The sequence below is a fragment of the Dipodomys spectabilis genome, unplaced genomic scaffold (assembly GCF_019054845.1).
Source record: "Dipodomys spectabilis isolate Male_0828 unplaced genomic scaffold, ASM1905484v1 ptg000097l, whole genome shotgun sequence".
Taxonomy (NCBI): Eukaryota; Metazoa; Chordata; class Mammalia; order Rodentia; family Heteromyidae; genus Dipodomys; species Dipodomys spectabilis.
The window spans coordinates 1,889,903-1,910,506 of NW_024870774.1; the positions used below are offsets into that span (position 1 = coordinate 1,889,903).

The following is a 20,604-nucleotide window of genomic DNA, read 5'->3' on the forward strand; positions in this document are numbered from 1 at the left end:
AAATAAGCCAATGGGGGCGATTTCCTTCCTATGAGAAAATGACTGTAATTTGCCGCCTGACTTTCCCAAGCTCTTTGGGGATCAGTGCACGAGTGTGTGCAGTGTGGATCATTGCTCTGGAGGGACAACAAGGCGTACAGCTGGGGTTGGAAGGGAGAAGCATGCCTCCTGTTGTCTTAATGCCAGTTGACTCTGAGCCTTGAATCATTTTAGCCTCTACCCTCCTACACATAGTAAAATTGTACTTAAACTCTTACCACTTTGCAAGATATCACTTGATATCCAGAAACAAAGGATATTAGATAGGTTGAATTAAGTGATTTCTTTTTAATATGTGTACTTGCAAATACTGAAAAATTGCTATGAAATGACATTTCTTAAGACATAACTATAAATTCCTTCTAGGGGATCACACTTGATATCCAGAAACAAAGGATATTAGATAGGTTGAATTAAGTGATTTCTTTTTAATATGTGTACTTGCAAATACTGAAAAATTGCTATGAAATGACATTTCTTAAGACATAACTATAAATTCCTTCTAGGGGATCACACTGTAATCTAAGGACCTTATTCAACTATTAGCGCACCATCAAGTGGATTGGAGCTGGGAATAGTGAGCATACCCTAGATTTGTTTTGTTCAATAAAATATTAATAATAGCGATTTTTATCATCTTGTCTGTATAGAACTGTGTTAATTAAAAACTTTACAAATATTTCTTTAAATCTTCATACCTACTTGGGGGGGTAAACGGTATGATTCCTGTCTCATAGGTGGGAAAAATGAGGCTTAAAAATATTATGCAACTTTTGGCCAGGCACCATGTGAGAGAGATAGAGACAGAGACAGAGATCACAACTTTCTTACTAAACCTACTTGAAAACAGGTCTCTCAGACTCGAAAACTCCATGTATTAAATATCAAAGCACCTTATTTGGGGCTTATTTGTCACACGGTCAGCAATCTGTGTTACATCCCAGGTTTGTAGATTTTGTGTCAGTAGCTTGTTTTTCTGTTCCCCAAAGGCAAATGAAACAGACCATAGTCTGTGAGAAAAGGCAGTCTCTAGTTGTGAACAGGAGTTGCTTAGCAAACCCTTCATAGTATTTTTGGAAAGGTAGATTCCAAGACCATAGATCGGAGATGCATTAGGAACTTGAAGAGTGTGACATGGAGATAGCATTGGAGATGGGTGCAGGAGAAGAAGGTGGGGCGAGATGTACTGGGAGCCTCATAGATCTCCTGGTGCTAAGTCCTGCCTTGCTGGCTAACAGAATTTTTCTAGTTTCAAGAAAGAAAATGGCCACATCAAATGAATCTTTGGCAAAACAATTTCGTTACAACCATAAGGATAGTCACCTACCTTCCTCCATATGTGTTTTCAGTATTGAGCCCCTCATTCTTCTTTTGCTCACACCTGTAATCCTACTTACTCAGGAGGCTGAGCTCTGAGGATAGCGGTTTGAAGTCAGCCTGGGCAGATAAATCCAAGAGACTCTTAACTCTAATTAACCATCAAAAAATGCCAGAAGTGGAGATATGGCTCAGGTGGTAAAGTGCCAGTCTTGAATGTTAAAGCCAAGCAAGAGCAAGAAGCCCTGAGTTCAAGCCACATTACGGGCACAGAAAGAAAGAGTGAAAGAGGAAAGGGAAGAGGAAAAAGTTTGGTTTGTGGTGTTATTTGACACCTAGGTGTTAAATATTCTATTCCCTTGAATTGGCGAGAGTAAGAGTGATAATGAGATTTAAAGTTTCTGGATATTTAAAGCTAAATGTTTCCTAGGGTTTTTTCCCTCTTCTTTTTTTTTTTTTTAAATTCTTTCATAGGGCATGATAATTCTATAGTTTTCCATTTCACATAATTTGTCTCTCTTCAACTCTTATATGTGTACCTAGTCCTGCATTTTAAACATACTTCTGAAGTTTAGGTTTCCAGCTACCATAAGCATTAAATTTTTGTGAGAAATTAGGCTTAGCAACTATTCATCCCATCCCTCATAGACATGTGTGGAAGCATAAACACACACGTGCCTCACCTTTTCCACTACCATTTCTGCTAACAAATTTATGTTTATTCAATTAACCAAATCACTGTTTTCAGAGAGAAAATTAGGATATGCAACAGAATCACAGGTGTGAAGCATATTCACAGGTTGGTTAAAAATTGTTGTAAATTACATTTAGAAAAATATCACTTCCAGATGCCAGGTGAGAGCAGAATTTAATCTGAGGTTCTAAGGGACTTGAAGGGAATTTAAGGCTTTTAAAATTTTTAATCCTGTTGAATCTTTCTGAAGAAAAAATGTTTTTTTTCTCTCAAGGAATCTGAGGAATTCCAAAGGTAACTTGGACTTTGGTTTTTGTTGTTGTTGCTATTTGACTTTTTGATTTTCTTTCTTTGGGAGTGCGCTCTCTCTCTCTCTCTCTCTCTCTCTCTCTCTCTCTCTCTCTCTCTCTCTCTCTCTCTCTCTGCATTTATTCACCAGTTGTTAAGAAAGCATCCCAAACACTTATTTTTGTCTTTTTGAGGTATTGAGGAACCTAGGGCCCTGTGCATATTTGACAAGGACCACACCAAGGACCTGGCATGTTGGCGATCACTATACACCAACATCTGCCATTGCGTGTATGTGTGTGTGTGTGTACGTGTGTCTGTGTCTGTCTGTGTCTGTGTGTCTGTGTGTCTGTGTAGCAGTTTTCCCTTCCCTAGGAACTTTTCTTCCATGCCTTTAAATGTTCCCTGTGTCAGAATGAGATCTGGTAATGTGATTATTTTAAGCATCTTAGGAAGAAATTGCCCTGCATGCACTTGATTTTTGAGTGCTTTGAATACCATACTGTGCCCTTTGCTTCAGTATAAAAAGACAGAAACCTCTGTCGTCTGCCCTCTTGCTCTCTCTCACACTCTTTCTCTCTGTCTCTCTTTTTCCCATTCTCATTTTTTTCAGTTTGTGAGTATAATGTGTCTTGATCAATGTAGCCCCTTTCATTATTCTCCCCCACCTCTCTGAACCCCACCCATCCCTTCAACTTACCTAGTCTCATTTTCACATATGTACATTGAATATTACAACTGTATTCACTCATCCTTCCTCTCTTCAGCTGTCTACCACCACAGGATTTTCATATTGAACTTATTCTCAGATTCAAAGTTGCCTGCTTCTCTTCTGTCTTCTCCATCTAGGAGCTTGTTATCAGTAGTTTGTTATTCCAGGTTATTGGTAACCTGTAAGTCCACAAACATTCATTATTTATACTTCACTGAGGGTTTCCTTTCTTAGGAATCTTAGTTTAGATTAAAATCAAAACCTTAAAACAAAAACAAAAAAAAGGAAAAAATCAATCAATCAAATCAAATCAAAACCTTATATTGAGACTAAACATTGGAAAGTTAATACTCAGACATAAGATGCTATAGCTTTTGCTATTCCCACATTTCCTGTTATCAGTAGTGTTCTAGAGTAAGATTGTATTGATCACTGCCATACTAGGGAATAGGGTGGCACCAGATGATGAGAATTAAGTCTCTATTATGATAAAATACTTTCATTGAATAGAAAGATTCTCACTCCTTATTTATTCACTAGACTGTAAATTCAAGAGTGTTTTATTAAATCAAACTTTCCCCCCTTTTTCCATTTTACCAATAAAACAAAAATATTCCCCCTCATAGGCATCCACATTTAGTAAATGTCTAACCCATTAAGTTAATGTTGTTCATTTTTAAGAAATATTCACCTCTTCTTTTGCATTAAGTATATTCATGAATTTTATGACTGTCAGTGACTTCCTTAAACCATAAATACCTCATAGTTGAGACTCCTTCAACAATGGTTTTGTGTTTGCATTGTATTTTAAAGATAAGCTTTATTGAAATATAGTTTGTATAACATAGTTTACCATTTAAAGTATGCAACTCAGTGTTGTTAATATATTTACAGATTGTACAAACTTCCTCATCTTTTTACTATTTTTGTATATTCAATATATATGAATATATAATATATAAAATATATAATCTATGTATCTGTATTATATATATATATACGTTCATTGTGTATGCATAGTTTTATTTAGTTTTACACACACACACACACACACACATACCTATCACATATGTAAAAATCTTATACTCATTAGTAGACCCATTTCCCTTCCTTAGCCTTGGCTGGCAGCTATGTTCTGTTTGCTGAATTGTCAGGTTCATAATGAATTCATATGAATTGAACTCTTGGACATTTTAAATAAATAGTAACTCAGTCTTAGCCTTCTAAAATGTCATCTATGTTGTAGTACTTAGCAGCGTTCTATTCTCATTACAAAATAGAACATTAGTTGTGTAAGCAGATTGTATTTTGTTTTTCCATCAGTCAGTGGGCATTTAAATTTGTGGTTGCCATTGTAATGAATTCCCTATACTATCCATTCCCTAACATCAAACCTGTGAATGTTACATTACATGGTTAAAAAATAAAAAAAGAACTTTGTAAATGTCTCTAAGGTAACCTTCAGATGAGGAACTTATTTTTAATTACCTAGTATTATAGTCACAAAAGTCTTTAAATTTGTAGCCTTTTATCTAAAATTATTTTACAGTCAGATAGCTGTATGTTGCTGTCCTTAGTTATAACTAATAAATAATTAATATAAGGTAGTTTCCACATTTTTGGCTCTTCTGAATAATGCTACAATAAGCATTTGTGCAAAAGTAATTATGTTGATATATGTCTTGGTTTTTCTTGGGTATTTACATGGAAGTGAAATCGAGGGATGTTATGATAACTGTATGAATAACATTTGAAATACAGTTTTCCAAGTGGCTGCACTACGTTCCATTGCCCAAAGCAGTATTTCCATTTCTCTACACCCTTACCATCTTTTGTTAATATCTGTCCTTTTGATCTTAGATATCTCAGTACATGTTAAGTTTTATGACACTGTGGTTTTGATTTGCATTTCCCTACTGACTACTGATCTTAAGCATCTCTTCATGCACTTCTTAGCCACTTGTGTATCTTCTTTGTGGAATGTCTATTCCCATACTATATCAATTTAGCTTTAAATTGAGTTTGTTCTTATCTTTTTTATTGTTGAATTGTTCTTTATGTTTTCTGGATATGTCTTTCTGTAGATTATCTTCAATGTTTTAAAATTTGTTTATCTGTTCTTTCTTTTGTCTCTTGTGATTCCAGTATTCTGTTGAAGGAATCATTCCCTAACCCAAAATCACAAAAGTTGATTCCTATGTTTTATATTTAATCTTACAGTTTTGTATTTTCATTTGTTACTCATTTTGAGCTCATTTTTGGATACACTTTAGGATATCTGACTTTGCATATAGAATCCAGTTGTCCTGGTATTGAGATGCAGTTTCTAATTGAAATTATAGCCTCCCCCTCCAAAGATCACCTTTGGTAATTTATGGTACTCCTAGTGCCTGGGAAGGCTCTTGCTAAAGCCAGTCTGCATGTTTGGGATCTGCTGTCCTAGTAACAACCTTTCCACATGTTCTTATCAGTGAAAAATGTATAAAGACATTCCCATTCCCATACGAATTAGCAATATCTTGTCAAAAAAATTGTGGAATTTGAAGGAACAAAGCACACATTCTTGACCCATTTTGTCATCTTTCCCTCTAGTTTTTGTTTTATTCCTGGTAGGACAGGATTCTCCTAAAAAATACTGGTATGAGTTGCTATCATAAGAAATACAGTTGATTAGTATTAGAATGCCTAGCTAGGGCAATAAGACAAGATGTAGACATAAAGGGGATCCAAATAGGGAAAGATGAAGTAAAACTCTCCCTCTTTGCAGATGACATGATCTTGTCATGTCATGACTCCACTCCCAAGTTACTTGAGCTGATCAGAAACTTTAGCAATGTAACAGGGTATAAAATTAATCCTCAGAAATCAATGGCTTTTCTGTATGCCAATAATGAGAAGAGCACAACTGAAATTAGGAAAGCAACCCCTTTTGTAATAGCCCCACAAAAAATAAAATACTTAGGAGTTAACAAAAGAGGTGAAGGACCTGTATGACGAAAACTTTAAAAACCTGAAAAAGGAAATTAAAGCAGAACTAAGTAAGTGAAAAAGCCTCCCATGCTCCTGGATCAGAAGGATCAACATTGTGAAAATGGCAATACTTCCAAAGGCTATCTACAAATTCAATACGATGCCTGTCAATATCCCAACCTCATTCTTCAATGGAAGAAGGACTGAATGGAAAATGAAACAGAAGTGAACCTATAGACCTAGAGCCACCTAATCTTTGACAAGGGAGCTAAAGAAATAGAATGGAAGAAAGACAGCCTTTTCAGTAAATGGTGCTGGCAAAACTGGTTAATCACCTGTAAAAGCTAAAGTTAGATCCGTATCTATCACCCTGCACCAATATCAAGTCCAAATGGATCAAAGACTTTGAAAAAAAAGTAGACTCCATGAAAACATTACAGGAAGGAATAAGAGAAACTTTAGGGCTCCTTGGCATGGGCCAAAATTTTCTTAATAGAGACCCAGAAGCATAACAAATCAAAGAAAGGTTGGACAAATGGGATTGCATGAAATTGCAGAGCTTCTGCAAGACAAAGCTAGCAATATTAATAGAAAGCCCATGGAATGGGAGAATATCTTCACTAGCTATACAATGGACATGGGTCTCATATCTAAAATATACTTAGAACTTAAAAAACTTAATTCCCTAACAACAAATCCTTAAAGAAACAACTGCCCAATTAATAAATGGGCTAAAGACTTAAAGACAGACTTCTCTGAAGAGGAAATAAGAATGGCCAATAGACACATGAAGAAATGCTCAACTTCTCTAGCCATAAAACAAATGCAAATCAAAACAACATTGAGATTCCACCGCACCCCAGTTCGAATGGCTATAATCAAGAACTCTAATAACAACAGATGCTGGAGGGGATGTGGCCAAAAGGGAACTCTACTTCATTGTTGGTGGGAGTGTAAACTTGTTCAAACACTCTGGAAAGCAGTATGGAGGTTCCTCAAAAGACTCCACATAGAGCTCCCTTATGACCCAGCAATCACACTTTTGGGCATTTACCCAAACGATCACAAACAAGACCATACTAAAGCTACCAGCACAACTATGTTTATTGCAGCATTATTTACCATAGCTAAGATATGGAACCAACCCAGAGGTCCCTCAGTAGATGAATGGATCAAGAAAATGTGATACACACACATACACACACAAACACACACACACCCACACACCCATACCACTGGAATTCTATACCTCCATCAGAAAGAATGGCATTGCCTCATTTGTTATGAAATTGAAAGACTTAGAAAAAATGTAAGCTAGGCCCAAAGAAACATAGGTCCCATGGCTTCCCTTGTTTGCAATGATTAGTACATGTCTAGGACAAGCAGAAAAGGTCAAAGGCTATGTACATATGACTACATGAGATAATATTAAGTAAAATGTAACCCAAGACAGGGACACAAGTTTATTTTTTTCTTACTAATGTTTTTAATGTACTTATAATGCACTATGTGATTCTTTTGTTTATTTTGTATGTTCTTCCCCCACGGTATAACCTCTGTTTTCACTGTATTTGATTCCGGTATTCTGCATCTTGTATATACATTTTTGTAATTTGGGGAGAGGAAGGGATATAGTGAATGCTTAAATGGGGATGTAGGTTGACCCATTGTAACAACAAGATGTACAGGACACTATGTTGAAAACGAACTTTACAATGTCAGGGTGGGGAGGAGGAGTTGGGCAGACGGGGAGGGAAGGGATGGTAGGGGGAAAATGAAAGAGGAGGTAACAATGCTCGCTATGAAATGTCATTACCCTACTCATGTAACTGTAACCCCTCTGTACAACATTTTTACAAATAAATATATATAATAAAAATTGAAAATAAAAAAATAAGGTTGAAAAGGGATCTAGGTATTAACTTTCCCTCACTAACCTGGAATTGCTTAACTCCCAACTCCCTAGAAATGATGAGGTGTTCCAGGCATGATTGCATTTCCTTCCTCTTAGCCTTGTTTTCTGATGCTATGCTTATTGAGAAGAAAATTTTTATCCTCTTAGAGGGTAAAAAGGGGATGGCCTTGTACCAACTCATGTTTATCCCTGATCCAAAAATTAACTATTGTACCTTCACTTCCTAAGCTGGAGAGATTTTTGCTCTGCAGAAGGATTGGCCTTCTAAAACAGCAAATGAGTGCTTCTCACACTCACACTTGGTACATTCAGGTCATCAGGGTACCTTATTAACATGTAGATTGTGATTCATTATGACCAGGTGGAGCCTGAGGTGCCACATTTCTAACAAGCTCCCCAGAGTACTGATGTTGATGGTCCATGGATAACAGTTTAAGAAATAAGGTCTCTAGAGATCAAAGATCCTAGGGGAATTCTAGAACCTGGTAAACTTTGGAGACATTCTAATTGCAATCCTGAGTTTTTCTTGGTTTCCTGGAATCCAAAACAAAAGATTTTGTAAATATAACAGAATATTTCCCCCAAATCCTCTGAAACAAGTAAATATATTCTGGATTGACTCTAGTATTCTGGATAGACTCTAGATATGGATTGAGTCCATTAAAGAAGTTTAAAAAATGATTCCGTAATATACCCTGTAGAGATTTTGCTATGACTGGAGCCATAGCTAGAAAACCTGCATTTCCATGGTAGATTATGTCAGGGTCACATGTCTGGTCTTTTGCTTTAGAATGATGGGCTTATATGAACACAGGGTCTAGATGTCCCTAGCAGACTTAATAACCTGCCTTGCATTTCCATCAGCCAAATTAGACTTACCTAGCAACTTAGACAGATAACCACTAGATTCCTTTATCAATAAACTCATACCTACCTAAAACCCAGGGGCAACGGATCTTGCACACTATATTTCTTGGGAAGGACTTTACCTGAAGTTACGTAGTGACACTAGTTACTCACTAAGCAAAGTCTGTCCTCAACTATTAGTCTTTCTGATGGATACTATTATAATTTTCCTGGTAGATACTTCAGAATCAGAGTTGCCTTCAGTAACACCATATTTTCAAAGAAATTGTATCTCTTTGTTGAATCCTGTTAAGAAATTCAACAAGTATCTTGTAAATAAATGTTGATAAGGGGCTGGGAAGTTGGCCCAGTGGTAGAGCGCTTGCCTTGCATGCATGAGGCCCTGGGTTGGATTCCTCAGCACCAGACAAACAAAAAGAAAAAAGCCGGAAGTGGCGCTGTGGCTCAAGTGGTAGAGCGCTAGCCTTGAGCTGAAGAGCTGAGGGACAGGGCCCAGGCCCAGAGTTCAGGCCCCACGACCGGACCCAAAAATAAATAAATAAAATAAATAAATAAAATAAATAAATAAATGTTGATAAATTTCTGAAGATACAAACCATCTTTTTTGGTTCTTTTGATCATTTTAGAGATTTTTTTTTCAGGTATACTTGTTATCAATTTTGTTCTATCACTCTTGCCTCAGAAGGGAGAGGTAGAAAGAGATCAGTTGATTGGTTGACCAGTTTGTATATTCATTCCACCTTCCCTGATAAAGATTATTTTTCTTCTGGCTGGATTTGAACTAATCACATAGATTTGTGGGTGTGCATACTAACTAGAGAAGGGGAGAAATAAAAGGGAAATTCTTTGTATTGGTGTACACATATCAAGACATAGTTTATGCTAATTTCTGTTGACTTTGAATTAAATTCCTTATAGCTTAGCTTCCTCACTAGAAGAAGAATGAAACAAGTAAACATTTATATATCCTCTTACTGGATTATATTTTTAAAAGGATGGCTTACCTCATGTGTTGTACTTGATTAATTTAAAAAAAAACAGTGCGTTATGGAGGTTGGCTTAAAATGAAATACAATAGTAATAGTAATCATAATAGTGACAATACCAATGATAATTTTAAAAAGTTATTTCAAGCCAGGCATTGGTGCCTCAAATCTGTAACCCCAGATACTCAGGAGGCTAAGATCCAGAGAACTGCAATTCAGAACCTGCTGAGCAGATACATTTGAGAAACTGTCTCCAGAAAGAGACAGCAAAAAGCCAAGCTGGAGATATGACTGGTGAAGTACAGTTGAACAAGCAGGTTGAGCAAGTCCAAACCCCAGGTACCAGAAAATTTTTTTTTAAAAAAGAAAGAAATGAAAAGGGAAAGGGGATATTTCATTTTTCATTAATGGTGAAAAATATCTAAGCTCCATCACCTGTGTGTAGTCTGTGTAACTGTACAGACATGTGTTTACTGATCTCTTGAGAAACCTCACTTCTAGTACCATCAAAAGGAATTCTGTCAGAGAATAGTTGTGAACAATAATTGAAATAAAACAATTTGTAAACCTACCTCTTATGTATCCTTATCCCGATTTAGTAATTTTCATTCTGTCTCCACACTGAGGTTGTTACAGTAATGTTGAGAGCTCTGGGTCTGACTGCCACCAGCACTAATGATGTGTGACGCTCTAAGAAGCATGAGAAATTGTCCTCATCTGAGAGTACTCTTCTCCTCCTTGGAAGACCGACAATGTTGATCCAAACTTCATGATAAATACTTTCAGCTAATAATGGTGAAAACTGAGGGAAAGTAATGTTTTGCTTCCCTGCAGTCCTACAGACTGGTATTTAGGGGTTTGAAATAGTCAAGAAAACCATTTGCTGGATATGAGCAAAAACTGTTAAGCTGAGAACTGTATTGTTTGGAAATATATGAGTGAAATATTGAAGTACTGTCAAGTAGATTCATAAATGTTGATCTGGCTCTATAAATCTCCATCAGATAGTTATAACCATGTCATCCTTATAATGAAAATTTTAAATGCAAAAGTTAAAATATAACAACAGAAGAGTTAGTGACAATAAAGTGAGTCTACAGAGAACCAGTGTCCTGCCAAGGCTGGGAAGAGTAGGACCAGATATAAGTAGCATATGGCCTTTTAAATGGGAAAAGAAAGGAAAGGGGAGGAAACTACAGTCAGCATGAAATTGAAGATGTATTATTGTTGCAAGATTATAGATTTTCGGGGCTGGGAAGGTGGCTCAGTGGTAGAGTGCTTGCCTTGCATTCATGAGGCCCTGGGTTCGATTCCTCAGCACCACATAAGCAGAAAAAGCTGGAAGTGGTGCTGTGGCTCAAGTGGTAGAGCACTAGCCTTGAGCTGAAGAGCAGAGGACAGTGCCCAGGCCCAGAGTTCAGGCACCATGACTGGCAAAAAAAAAAAAAAAAAAGATTATAGATTTTCTTTCCTCTGACTTATTAAGGACAGGATAAGAAATCATTGCATTAGCTAATATTTTAAAGTTCAGTTAATTTTTTAAAAAATCCCAAAGCTGTCCCTTGAAGATGCATATGTCACATCCTAATCTTTTGACTGAAATTATATAAAATGCTCCCATGCATATTAATAATGAAGTGATGCTAAACTGTAATACCATAAAATAAGGATAACTTTAAAATATATAACTTTAAAATATATCTTTGGATCCAATTTTGGTACATGCTCCTGGGATGACTGATGACTGTGTAGAAATAAGTCAACCTTAGCCCCCTGAAATGAAGGTACTTATAAGATTCTATCCACAATAAGTTTTTAGTGACTTCATTTTTTTTGTATCACAGAGGCAAGTTTTCCAGATCAGTTTTAGAAGAATGAATGACACATTGGCCTGATAAACAAGGCCCAGGGGAGGGAAGTGTTGCTTGACTCCTTCCCACATCCATAAACCACTCCATGAAGTGGAAATTAATCTCTTTCAGCTGGGCACCAGTGGCTCACTCCTGTAATCCTACCTACTCAGGAGGCTGATTTCTGTGATCGAGATTTGAGACCAGCCAAGGCAGAAAATTGGAGCTATCTCCAATTAACCACCAATGAGCTGAAGTGGGGTTGTGGCTTAAGTGGTAGAGTACCAGCCATGATGGAAAAAGCTAAGAGAAGCACTTAGGCCCTAAGTTCCAGTCCCAATACACATGCATGTGTGCTCATGTGCGCGCGTGCGCACACACACACACACACACACACACACACACACACACACAGAAGAAAGAAGGAAGGAAGGAAGGAAGGAAGGAAACAGAAAGGGAAGGAAATATCTCTATCCTGTTAATATTCCTTAGCCATGGGGCTGGGAATGTGGCTCAGTGGTAGAGCACTTGCCTTGTATGCATAAGGCCCTGGGTTCAATTCCTTAGCACCACATAAGCAAAAAGAAAAAAGCCAGAAGTGGCACTGTGGCTCAAGTGGTAGAGCGCTAGCCTTGAGCTGAAGAGCTGAGGGACAGCACCCAGGCCCAGAGTTCAGGCCCCACGACTGGACCCAAAACAATAAAAATAAAAATATTCCTTGGCCATCAATTTTTGAGATGGTTTTCCAAAGACAATAAGGATTTCATCTCTCACATATGTGGAAATGTAACAATGCAATCTACTTTTCACCCTCTTTATCCTCATATAACTAATGAACGTTAATATAATAATAAATAAAAAATTTCATCTCTCACTGTTTTTAGATGATGTCTTTTAAACAGAAGGATAACTGGGCACCAGTGGCTCATGCTTGTAATCTTGGCTATTCAGGAGGCTGAAATCTGAGAATCCGAATTCAAAGCCAGCCCTGGCAGACAAATCTAAGGGACTCTCTAAAACCAGCAAAAAGCTGAAAATGTGGCTCAGGTGGTAGAGCACCAGATTTAAGAAAAAAAAAGGTCCCTGAGTTCAGCTCCAATACCAGCATACATACACAAACACACACAACCACAAGTTTAAACGTGGAAATTATGTCCAATAGAAAGGCAATTTACTTAAAATCTAATTGCTTTAAAAATAGTCTTTACCTTCTTTACCTGAATTAAAGAGTTCTGCACCTGGTTACAGAAAATCTAATGAGAATTAGCCCAGGACACTCACAAATATGATTTATTCTTTATTAGATGGCCCTCAATTCTTGTTTCCAGGACTGTTGCCACTCACAGGGAGGAAGTAATTCCTGCTTGGTTAGTGAAGAAATCACTGCAACAGCTGATCTGCTGCCTGGCTTCAGATAAAGTTGCTGAGGTGAGGATGATTTAGAATAAAAGTTTAGAATACTCATGCCAAGGAAAGGGAATCTTCTCCCTTGTGGTTGAGAACAGGAGTTGTCAGGCAATACTGCCAGGAAGATGACAGACTGTGGAGGTACTCAGGCTTGGAACACAGATGAGTGGTAAGGTATTTTCTAACTTGGAGAAGCTGTTACAACAGATTCATTTATACCTTTTGTTGTTGTTTTTGCAATTATAAAATAGTTTAAACCTATAGGAAAATATATTCAGATTTAATGTTGTGTTGTCTTTCCCCTTCCCCTCTCCCTGCCCTCTCCCCTACTTAAAGTTCCACATACATCTGAAGGTTTCCCACCAGCATTCTGTTCTTTTTCCTTCTTTCTTTCTCCGCAGTAGCCACTGGGTTATTCAGAAACTCTTGAATCTCTGTTCTAGGGTTTCTTTGTTGGGGGAAATTTTACTTTTCCCTTTTCAGTCATGACAACTCTAAGTAGTGGTTAATATTTTTCACATGTCTGACATTAGTAAATGATATAGAAGTAAGAAGTTTGAGGGCTTTGCCAGGATTTAAGTTATTCCTACACTCTAGTAAGTAATGGTCATGTATATGTATTTGCTCATTCTATAACCTTCAAGGTTATATAAAGTTGTGAGTTGCAAAGTTTACCCTGATTATAAGCACATATTTTGAGGCTAAGAACACCTTTATAACTGGTCTCATGGAAGATAGACCAAGACTAGATAGGAGATAATAATCATACTATATTAATTCATATAATTGCTCTGTTTGGAGCTTTTATCCATTTATTAGACCAAGGTTTAAAGTGCGTACAGAGATACCAACATAAGAAATATCCCTGCTTTCATGAGAAAGGCAACATGGAGATTAGAAGCACAGATGCTTATTATTTCAGATAGGACCTTCTGGTAAGGGAATATGGAAGGAATGGTAGTAAGCCACAGATGTTAAGGAGTGATCACCAAATGCACATACCTTGAAGTTGGATTGTGCCTTGCCTGGGGCCTCACATTGATCCTTAAAATGTTTCTGTGGCGGGGCTGGGAAGGTGGCCCTGGGTTCGATTCCTCAGCACCACATAAGCAAAAAGAAAAAAGCCAGAAGTGGCACTGTGGCTCAAGTGATAGAGCACTAGCCTTGAGCAAAAAGAGCTGAGGGACAGCGCCCAGGCCCAGAGTTCAGGCCCCACGACCAGACACACACAAAAAAAAATGTTTCTGTGGCTCAGCTAATAGAGAAGTTTATGCCCATTTTTATACATAAGGACACCACTCAAGGTTCACACTTAAGTCTTGTGATACAACCAGGACTATCTATGTCTTCTGTATTCCAGAACATGCACTTTCCAGTAGTGTAGTTTTATTCCTTCATATACTAGGATTCAGTGGAACACCATCTACTCTTTTGTTTATAACTGATTTTTTGTTTGAATTGCATGAAATCCTTGAGCAACCATTTTGTACACCTGTACAACGGAGGAAATAACATCCAGGAGATAACATCTGAGAACTGCAGAGGGCAAAGTGGGTTAGGTCCTGTGACCTGCAAAGCCCTCCACACATGGTATGATTTCAGGACTAGATTTTTTTTCCTGAAGCCATGGTTCTTAATCGGTCAGCCTACAGTATGTAAATCAGCTCTTTCCAACGCCAAGCTTGTTTACCATTTTTTTTAACCGATACACACCCAGGTCCTAATGTTCCAACAATGGTAGAAGTAAAGTTAAACGCAGTTTCAAACAAATTTAGAAATACTTCAGTGACCATCTCCTTTCCCTGCTTTCCCCAGAAATTAACACAGAAATATAAATATGGCTTGATGCATTTAGCTGGCACAAAATTTGCTACTATATATTTTTCCTGTTTTTTTTATTTTAATTTTAAGTTTCCTTGCTTCATTTCACATTCTGCCAAATCCCATTAACTTGTCCTTGAGCTGTGTAATCTGGAGCTGAGCTCCTGGTGGGTGATGGAGTTTCTTGAGTGAGACCCAACTAAAGGCTCCTTTCACAGGTGCCACAGCTCAGTCTACCATCTGACTGCTGGAGGGGAATTGGATCTGAAAACAGCTGCTGGTCTGGCCGTCCCAGCACAAGCTTGAGCCTTCTGAGAAAACTGGGACATGTTTCAGTTCTGTTTTGATGCGAACAGTAGAACAAGAACCAGTTACAGAGACAATCCTGAGAGTCTGCCAAGCAAAAGGGATTAAAAAATATTCTGAAAGTTTGATGCCAAAGAAAGAGCCAAAGAAAGGTCAGGAAGTTTTCCACATGGTGGGAGCAGAGAACATAGGAGACTGAGGAGGTGGGTGGGTCAGCCATGGTTCAACTTCATAATTTGGAGATTTGGTTTTATGGATAGTTTTAAGCAAAGACAATGTCACATTATTGATCTCACATTCTGACTACCAGAAAGACAGATTGTCACAGAGGGTACAACCTTTGGAGAAGTCTGTTTGTGATATGATGATAGCTCTTTTTATGTAGTTTTTAATATATATTTTTTATTGTAACAATACTGTACAAAGAGGTTACATGAGTAAGGTAATGAGTACATTTCCTATCGAGCATTATTACCCCCTCCTTTGTTTTTCTCCTACCATCCCTTCCCTCTCCACCTCCCCAACTCCTCCCTGCTCCCAAGCTGTAAAGTTCATTTTCAACATAGTGTCTTCTACATCTCCTTGTTACAGTGGGTCAACCTGTATCCTTATTTCAGCATTTTGTTATTTCCCTTCCCCTTCCCAAATTAGAAAAATGTATGTACAAGATGCAGGGCACCGGAATCAAATACACTAAAAACAGGGATAATACCAGGGGGGAAGAACATACAAAGGACACACAAAAAAATCAAACAGTACATTAATAGTACATTAAAAACAACAGCAACAAAGATAAAAATCTCTTGTATCCCTATCTTGAAGTTCATTTCGCTGAGCATCATTTTATGTGGTCATATGTACATAGCTTTTGACCTTTTCTGCTTGTCCTAGACATATACTAGTTATTGCAAATAAGGGAAACCATGGAAACCTATGTTTCTTTGGTCCTGGCTTACTTCACTTAATATAATTTTTTCTAAGTCTTTCCCTTTCCCAACAAATGGGGTGGTGTCATTCTTTCTGATATATATATATATATATATATATATATATATATATATATCAGAGAATTTGGCATATATATATGGTATATATATATCTATATATACCATATATATATATATATATATGGTATATAGATCCATTCATCTACTGAGGGACCTCTGGGTTGGTTCCATGTCTTACCTATGGTGAATAAGAATGCTATAAACATCATTGTGCTGGTAACTTTAGTATGGTCTTGTTTGTGATCGTTTGGGTAAATGCCCAGAAGTGTGATTGCTGGGTCATAGGGGAGCTCTATGTGGAGTCTTTTGAGGAACCTCCATACTGCTTTCCAGAGTGTTTGAACAAGTTTACACTCCCACCAACAATGCAGTAGGATTCCCTTTGGCCACATCCCCTCCAGCATCTGTTGTTACTAGAGTTCTTGATTATAGCCATTGTAACTGGGGTGAGGTAGAATCTCAATGCTGTCTTGATTTGCATTTTTTTTACGGCTAGAGAAGTTGAGCATTTCTTCATGTGTCTATTGGCCATTCTTATTTCCTCTTCAGAGAAGTCTCTCTTTAAGTCTTTAGCCCACTTATTAACTGGCCAGTTGTTTCTTTAAGGATTTGGTGTTGGGGGATATATGATGATATCTTGTGTCAAGTGGAAGCCACATGAGTAAGGGTAAGAATTGTGATTAAGTTATCTACTGAGATGAATAATGGACTGAATTAAGTAAAAGGGATAAAGAAAAGAATAGAATCTAGTTTATCTTATTTTTTTAGTAAAAGGCACTGAAGTGGTGTTACCATTTACTACAAAAGTGGCAGACTTGATGATGTGTGGATTCAGAGAGACTGGAAGTGATGCTGTTTGGCCATGTTAGGTGTGAGAGGCCTCTTACAGATGTCCATGTAGTATTGATGAGAAGGCTGCAGCCTGAAACTTGAGATGGTGGTATGTGTAGACTTGCGGTGCCTCAGCTTTGAAGCAACACACTGATTGGTTGATGTCACCCACTGAAGGTAATGTAGCAAAGCCAGACACCTAGGAAACTCTAACATTGAGAGACTTTACAGAAGGAAGAGAGTCAGAAAAGAGAGGACAATAACCTAACCAAAAAGTTAAACAAGAGTATCTAATATATTTAAGAAGAGAAAGTAATACCAGTGCTTTTATGTGGGGGGACACATCATGTCTAAAGCATAGCCATTTTCATTCTTAGAAAATTATAGAGAACAGAAGTTGCTTAAGATTCTTTGGTAGTTCAGATCCTAACATACTATGTTTTTCCAATCTTCCCTATAGCCCGTAAGACATTTTTATGTAAGTGTGATGGCATCAGACATTATGATATAAACCATTTCCCATGTTACAGGTCTTTAAATAAATAAAACCTTTAGGTCTACATATGTATTTTTAAACATACTTTTTGTTTGTTTGTTTTGGTTGGTCGTGGGGCTTGAATTCTGGGCTTGGACGCTGTCCCTCAGCTCTTCAGCTCAAGGCCAACGCTGTACTGCTTGAGCCACAGCGCCACTTTTGGTATTCTAGTGGCTTATTGGAGATAAGAGTCTCACAGACTTTCCCTCCTGGGCTGGCTTTGAATTGTGATCCTCAGATCTCAGCCTCCTGAGTGGCAGGATTACAGGCGTGAGCCACAGGTGCTCGGCTTTAAAACATATTTAAATGCTTCCAAATCTGTATCTTTACAATTCTCTGATCAGCTCCTGCTTTCTTTGTTTTCCTCTCAGAGGATAGACTGCAGAGGACAGCTCATCTCCATGCCTAGTATCTTTCTACTATATCAGTTTATGTATGGAAAATGTCAAAAGTTTGTCAATTTTCCAACCTGATAGAGAAACCTTATAATTCAGCACTGTATTTCATTTCCTTTAAATGAAAATGTCTCATGAGTATTCCATTCCAAGGTTAGGTTTCATAACAAAATTATCTTTTAAAATGTTTAAATCAAATGACTTTAAAAGTACAATGACAGATTTAAGAAGGGAATGTTGATACAGTATTCTGAGTTGGAAATTCTCCAAGAATAGAAAGCTAAATATATTTTCTTTTTTTTTTTTTTTTTAGAAAGCTAAATATATTTTCTGTACCCAAAAGTTCCTAATCAATGTCAGTTGAGACATGTTTTTCTACTGAATTTCATTTTTAAAAAATCATCTAACTAGCCTCATAAAAAAAATTAACTGTAAGGCAGGTGCATGTGGCTCCTTCCTATAGCTACTCAGAAGGATGAGATCTGAGAATCATGGTTCAAAGCCAGCCCAGGCAGGAAAGTCCATGATACCCTTACCTCCCATTAACCACAAAAAAGCAGGAGGAGGAGAAGGTAAAGGAAGAAGAGGAAGAGGAGGAAGAGGAGAAGCGACAGCTCGAAGTAGAGCTGTGGCTCAAGGAGTAATGTTCTAGCCTTGAGCACAAAACCTCAGAAACAGCATCCAGGCCCTGAGTTCAAGCCCTAGGATTGGCACCAAATTAAAAAAATATGCTAATATACACCAAACAGAAAAGCCAACCTGATTTTAAAATATTTATGTATATTTATGTATATTTCTTTAGCCCTGCATAGTTTAGAACAATGTATACTAAAATTGAAAAGTAGTGAAATATCAGAGTAGTAACATAAGCTGGGCACCAGTAGCTCATGCTTTTAATTCTAGCTACTAAGGAGGCTGAGATCTGAGGGTAGCGGTTCAAAGCTCGCCTGGGCAGAAAAGTCTGTGAGACTCTTATTTCCGATAAACTACTCAGAAAAGAATAGAAGTGATGCTGTGGCTCAGTTGGTAGAACTCTAGCCTTGAGTACAAAGAGGCTCAGGGACAGTGCCCAGGCCCTGAGTTCAAGCTCCAGGACTCACACACACACACAAAAAGTAATAACATTTGGACTTAGGAAAAATAGAGATCATTCTGAGATTCTTTAAAGGATCTCCCAATTCAGTTCGTAGCATGTCCTCTGAAAGAGCACAGAACAGAATACAAAGGAAGAGAATTGTCATTCGTAGGCCTTTGTAAAAGAAATGTGATCATTTAGGACTCTAGAATATGCCTTTGATTCTGATTCATTCACCTTCTAGGAAAATCCTGTCACTAAGAAACAGCAGTTAGAAATAGTTGATTGAATTTTCTCTGTATCTTCTTTATATGCTTCTTTATATGAATCTTCTCTGTATCTTCTTATATGTGTTTCTACTCAAAAGTTTTTATGTCAAGTTTCTATAACAACTTATTACAGTGGGTGAAATGAGTTCTATGATGTATTGTGGCATTATATTCTAAAAAAGGTATATATGGCTGTGACAGACAAAGCAAAATCATTATGAGCTTCCACTACAAGTAGAGCCTATCTTGCTTGGTCTGATAGAGCTTATTGCCTGATGGTTTCAGTCAGGAACTAATGCTTTCCAAAGCCTTACATATATTCATTTATTGAAATAAAAGAAAGACATTCTTATAGACACAAAGATATTTCTAGCATAGAGAGTATATAGTTCTCTCAACTAGATTGAGACAACTTACCTCATCGTTCTCTTCCTTTTTTAGCATTTTTGTTCCTTACAGCACATAGCTATATATCACAGGTTCTCTGTAGTTTGAAGGTCAAAACAGCAAGTCTTCTGCAGAGTCTCAAGATGTTCTCTATTAGACAGTCAGAGAGAGAAAAGCAAAGGAGCAGAATCTCAGCATGTGAGTACATAGAAAGATCCAGAATACCCTCTTACTGCCCTTTCCACATATTAGCCCCTATCCTCAGATCACAGCACCTAGGCCTTTTGTTAAACTTTATAGAAAGGACTCATACTATGTATATTAACTCGTTCAAGTTTGAGATTCATTATTTGATATGGTGTTTTAAGACCCATTTTGCAGGTGTTTCACTGGATTTTTTTTGTTTGTTTTGACGGAGAAGTAGCCTATTAAATGGGTATGCCGTAATTTGTTGCTGTATTCCTTGTTGACATCCATGTGCATTACTTCCAGTTTTTGCTTAATATTAATAAAGTTGCTTCTCCTACTGTGGTGTTATATGGGTATATGTACTACTTTGTCTTGGATACACAAATCAGAATAGCATTGCCGATCACAATAATGTTATGCTTAATTTTATTAGAAACTGCCAACCATTTTGCAAGAAGTGGGTGTTAAGATTTTATACCCCACTAGCCAGGTTAAAGTCTTCTTTCTGATTATTCCAGTTTTTTGCTTTAGTTTGGTATTGCTGGGTTTCCCTTTGTCTTTTGTTTTCCTTTGTTTTTGCCATGGGGTGCTATGTTGTACTAAGCCATTCACTTTTTCTTCAATCTCAAGGAAATGTGCTACGTCTAAAATGAGCCTGAATAGTTAAATTTTAGACCAATTTGATTTTACCTTCTGATAGAAAGTGTTTATAATACATCCTATATTTAGTCCTGCTTTTAAATA

The 20,604-nt window shown here is 37.4% G+C and overlaps 1 protein-coding gene across 1 annotated transcript in view; it reads left to right on the plus strand.

Moving 5' to 3' along the window:
- The window catches only part of Stxbp6 (syntaxin binding protein 6), a 273,277-nt gene that overhangs the window by 137,193 nt on the left and 115,480 nt on the right, over positions 1-20,604 (plus strand). The window lies entirely within an intron of this gene.